We start from the raw sequence: 6,000 nt of genomic DNA, 5'->3' as shown, positions 1-6,000 counted from the left end.
ATTTCTCAGTATAGATAACGATCCACTTGGATTGTAATCATCTAAGGGTAACTTTCATTGCTGTAGGTTGGGCTCCATCCAAAGTCTACTGAATTAAAATATCTGGGGATAAAGACTTGGGATGTGCATTTTTAAGAAGATACCCAAAGAATTCTGATACATTTGGACCATAATTCATACTTTGAGGAAAAACTGGTAAAGAGGTTCAGTGCATATGTTTTGCATGAAATGGAATTCGGTTTACATTTGCAGACACAGATCTTTTCTAACCCATTGGGAGTCAATTCAACAGGAGGTGAACAAGAGATCGAATGGGGGAGATCCTAGGTCAGTGTTTCCCCCATATATTTTGGCAATGACAGTCTAGAAGTGGTCACTAAGCATTGGTATTTTTAAATCTTCCCAGAGGATTCCAAGGTACTGCAAATATTGAAAAAACACTATGTGCATGAACATGTCTACCCTGAGAGTTAAAAGGAGTTGGTCAAGGATCACCTGGATCAGAATCATCTTGGGAAGATTATTGGAAATGCACATCGCTGGACTTTATCCAAGCCCTAATGAGTCTAAATTCCTGGGAGAGAGGACCCAAGAATTTCCATTTTAAGCAAACTCGTCAAGTTATCTTTATAAATGCTGAAATCTAAGAGCCACGGTTCAATACATAATTGTATGTCTTCAGCTGCTTTTGTGCCTCTTCTCAGGGTTTAATTGTCTTTGGGGCTACAAAGTGAATTCAATAAATTTCATTGACAAATTGACATTGACAAATTGAAATTGTGAAGCTGTATATTTTACTAAACATATTATTAAATGAGATTTTCATTTGCTTCTATTTACAGTCAATAAAAGCCCTATTAAGGAATTCATCCAAGAGGAGTAAAATAAAATGTAACCTGTGGTTATTCTTCTTTAAGATAATTAAAGCACCTTTTAAGAGTGTGGGTTTAGCGGTGGGAGGATGTGGATATATTTAGTTTTCCAAATTCTTAACTCATCTGGTTGAAAACAATTTCTAGAAATAAGTTTGAGTCAAGGAGGTAAGGATAAAGCCCAGTGTGACATTTAAACCATAAAAGAAACGCCAAATTTAGCAGCTTATCTGGATGTTGCTAAATACACGGGTATTTTACATCTGATCTTTTTCGTACAGATGTTTTCTCAGTATGTTAACCGAGTCAGCATGAAGTACTAAAATGCAAGACTGGCCTAGTTATTTGACTGAAGCACTTTAAAAATACATCTATTTTCCTGCAGAATACTCCAAATAGTCCAAAATAATTACGTGCAGACTTTGGGAATATCATTATCATTATTATTTTCTGTTACTATTTATAATTATAGTCTCTTAAACTGTGCCTAATATGTTTCTATGGATTTCTGGCACATTTTAAAATACAAATGAGCATTCCCAAGAAAACGCTTCCTCGTGCAATCATAACTGCAGATTTACATGTTCAAAGATACGTCTGACAATCCTAATCTCAGTTTCTCCATTGCTCTGGCATAAACTTTGGAAGGACGGACTTGGGAGACCTGGGATCAATGAACTGTGTTAGGCCTTACCCTTACCCTATCTGCCTCTTTCTAAAGCCGTAGGGCAGATGGATAGCCCAATCTCTGCCTCAAGCCTGTCTTACCAGTATAACATTCTTTTTTTTTTTTTATTTTTTAATTGTTTTATTTATTTTGAGAGAGAGAGAGCGAGCCAGCAGGGGAGGGACAGAGACGGAGGGAGAAAGAGAATCCCAAGGAGGCTCCACACTGTCAGCCCAGAGCCGGATGTGGGGCTTGAACTCACAAACCACGAGATCATGACCTGAGCCAAAACCAAGAGTCAGACGCTTAGCCGACTGAGCCACCCAGGCACCCCACCAATAGAACATCCTTAGCTCAGTCTTGACCTCCTCCAATACGTCGTCCAATGCCTACTGAGTCACATACCTGCCCTTGTGTGTCTGTCTCTGTGTGTGATCATGGTAAGCTTTGCGCAGAAGGTTCTGGGGGAAGGAGGTACCACCGTGACTATGTGTAGCAGCCGTGTGTCGTGAGTGCTATGCTGGGTACTTTACATATGACCTATAATCTTCAAAACTGCACGATAAGTATAGGAACCGTATTATTCTCATCACACGGTGGCAGAGGTAGAGGGTCAGAATAATTGGGTAACTTATCCAAGATGAGATTCAGTGACCTTGAAAAGCCAGCACTTTAACTCAGTATCATTTTTTTTTCCAAGTTTTTATGTAAATTGTAGTTAGTTAACACATATGGTAAAATCTGTCTCAGGTGTAGAATTTAGTGATTCGTCACTTACCTATAACACCCAGTGCTCATCCCAACAGGTGCCCTCCTTAATCCCCATCACCCATCTAGCCCATCCCCCCCCCACCTCCCTCATCAACCCTCAGTTTGTTCTCTCAGTGAAGAGTCTCTGATGGTTTGCTTCCTTCTCTCTTCTTTTCCCCACCTCCCCTATGTTCATCGGTCTTGTTTCTTAAATTCCACATGTGAATGAAATCTTACGGCGTTTGTCTTTCTCTGCCTCACTTATTTCGCTTCGCATAATACACTCTAGCTCCATCCACGTCATTGCAAATGGCAAGATTTCATAACTCAGTATTATCTTTGGTTAGCACTGAATTCAAACCAATGTTCAAGAGAAGCAATCTAACTTGATATTGGACAGCTCTGGCTCTGGAGCCAGGCTGCCTGAGTCTGAATCCCGACTCCATTAATTACTGGCCGTAATCATGGGCAAGTTACTCTTTTTGGGCCTCAGTTTCCTCCTCTGTGTAATGGGGATAATAACAGTACCTCTCCCATAGAGTTGTTTTGAAGAATCGAAGGGTTAATATATATACCAGGTGCTTAGCAAAGGATACATAAATGCTGGGTAGTATTGAGTTTAAATGAAGATGATGAATAATTATTCACAGGTTAGATGATAAAGAGGAAATTAGCCCCTCTGTATTAAGATGACATTACATGTCAATATTTGAAGGAAGAAAGTTCAAATTTTGACTAGAAAGAGGTAGTTAATATTTCATATTCCTAGAAACACTGGATTTATACAGCTTAAAAATATTTTCCCACACATATATTGTTCCCTGCCTCAAACGCATATCATCAGCACTTCTTTTAAATGGCCTTTTTAAGAACCCACAAATATATGGTCAATTAATCTTTGACAGAGCAGGAAAGAATATCCAGTGGGAAAGAGGCAGTCTCCTCAACAAATGTTGTTGGGAAAACTGGACAGCAACATGCAAAAGAATGAAACCGGACAGCCGTCTTTTACCATACATAAAAATAAATTCGAAATGGATGAAGGACCTAAATGTGAGACGTGAAACCATAAAAATTCTAGAAGAGAACACAGGCAGTAACTTCACTGACACCGGCCGTAGCGAGTCCTTTCTTGATATATCTTCGGAAGCAAGGGAAAGAAAGCAAAAACAAACTATTGGGACTTCGTCAAAATAAAGAGCTTCTGCACAGTGAAGGAGACAATCGACAAAACTGAACGGCAACCTACAGAATGGGAGAAGATATTTGCAAATGACATATCCAATGAAGGGTTAGTTTCCAAAACACGTAAAGAACTTTAAACTCAACACCCCCAAAAATGAATGATCCAATTAAAAAATGGGAAGAACACGAACAGACATTTTTCCAGAGAAGACATGAAGGCGGCCAAGAGACACATGAAAAGATGCTCAACGTCACGGATCATCAGGGAAACGCAAGTCAGAACTATGATGAGACAGCACCTCACACCTGTCACAAGGGCTGAAAACAACCCAAGAAACAGGTGCTGACAAGGATGTGGAGAAAGGGAGACCCTCTTGCACTGGTGGTGGGAATGCAAACTGGTGCAGCCACTGTGGAAGACAGTATGGAGTTTCCTCAAAAAGTTAAAAATAGAACTACCCACAATCCAGCAATTGCACTACGAGGTATTGGCCTAAACAATACAAAAATACTAATTCAAAGGGATACGTGCACCCCGATGTTTATAGCAACATTGTTTACAATACCCCAAATATGGAACCAGCCCAAGTGCCCATCAATAGATGAATGGATAAAGAAGATGTGGTACATACCTACAATGGACTGTTATCCAGCCATAAAAAGAATGAAATCTCGCCATCTGCAGCGACATGGATGGAGCTGGAGAGTATTACGCTAAACGAAATAAGTGAGTCGGAGAAAGACAAATACCGTATGATTGGACTCACATGTGGAATTTAAGAAACAGAACAAACAAGCAAAGGGACAGAAAAGGAGAGGCAAACCAAGAAACAGGCTCTTAACCAGAGAGAACAAACCGATGGTCACCAGAGGGGAGGTGGGGGGGGGTGGTGGTACTGGGTTAAGTAGGTGATGGGGATTAAGGAGGGCATTTGTGCTGAGCACCGGGTGATACGTGGAAGTGTTGAATCACCGTATTGTAAACCTGAAACCAATATTACCTGGATGTTAACTGGAATTTACATAAAAACCTAAAAAAAATTTTCAAAAAATAAATAGCCTTTTCCAAATTTGCTTAGCAATGACTATATGGTCTTCCCTTCCCTCTCCAGAAAGAACGGTGGCTACTGGACCAATGAACTGGCTCTTTACTAGTAAGCACGTTGCAGTCCTATCTTCAGGAAATCTCGCAGTGTGTTTTTGGTTTTCCTCCATGTGAGGGAACATCATCCTGTAAAGTCTTTGAATCCTCATCCTTAAGTTAACTTGGGATTGCTCTTAGGTGTTCATGGGGCCTTTTCAAGTCTAGCTATGCATCTCTAAGAATTCTCAACTCCTTTTGAATGACTGAATCCTAGGAAGGTTTTGGCGGGCAGTAAATGGTAAAGAAACGGGTGCCAAAATGTCTCATATTCTCGTTTATTTCACTACTTCAAGAACAACAGTTAAACCCTATGCTCCCGGTGACTTAGTAACCCTCAATTATGTTCCTGACAGTACTTGGGACAGTGAGCCCAGCTTGGCTACCACAGATCTCGAGATCTGGAACCGGTGAAATATTTTTTCTGCCTTTCATATATTTTTTTTTTTTTAATTCGAAAGAGGATCCTCATTTCACAATGACAAGAGCCGAAGGTCGAAGAGGCTACGGATGGTTTGTTACGATGACGACAGTACCCGTGTGGTTACCAAAGATTATACGGAACGTGGTGCCCAGTGGCAAGGGACTGTGGCTGCACCACGGATCACCCTAAAACTTACTGGTTTAAAACAACAAAAATTAGTTCATCGTGTCTCACGATTTCTCTAAGCCGGCACTTTCCCGAAGGATTCGGCTGAGGGGCTCAGGCTCAGGGTGTCACTTGTAATTGTGGTCAGATGGGGACTGGAGCCGGCATGGCAGGGGAGCTAGGGTGCTAGGTATTTTCACTCTATGTAGTCTTGGGGCCTCGCCTCTCCAGGCGGCCTCTGCAGATGGGCCAGTCTGGGCCTTCCTCACGGCCATGCATGGAGGGAGTCCTCAGGACGGCTGGGCTGCTCAGGTGACAGCTCAGGGCCCCAGGCAAGTGCAGAAAAGAATCGGGCGGACCCCGTATTACCTTTTGTGACCTAGCCTCAGAAATCTAATTGCGGTACGTCTGCACGCAGAAACCCAGCTAGGTTTAAGGAGAGGCAACGGAGACCCCACTTTTCCTCCCAAGGAAAAACGTCCACATGACTTCGAAAGAGGAACATGTGGCATGGGGGAGGTTGTTGCAGTCATCTTCGGAAAATACAATCTGTCACACTTGGCATCGGTATTTCTTTATATATTGTTGATTTATACATCAGACTGAACAAAATGTTTTGCGACGTTTTGATCAACAGCTCGTTTTCGTAGACAAGACACCATTAGGTGGGTAGATAGAGCTTCCTACATTCCTTCAGGACTGTTTAGCAAACCGGTTGAGACTAAGGAGACGTAGCTGGAGAACCAACTCGCGACAATTCTCCAAACCTATTTTTGGGTAGTTGTGAAGCCCGGTC

This window comes from Prionailurus viverrinus, chromosome X, assembly GCF_022837055.1.
Source record: "Prionailurus viverrinus isolate Anna chromosome X, UM_Priviv_1.0, whole genome shotgun sequence".
Taxonomy (NCBI): Eukaryota; Metazoa; Chordata; class Mammalia; order Carnivora; family Felidae; genus Prionailurus; species Prionailurus viverrinus.
Note: the sequence above shows the minus strand (reverse complement) of the source record.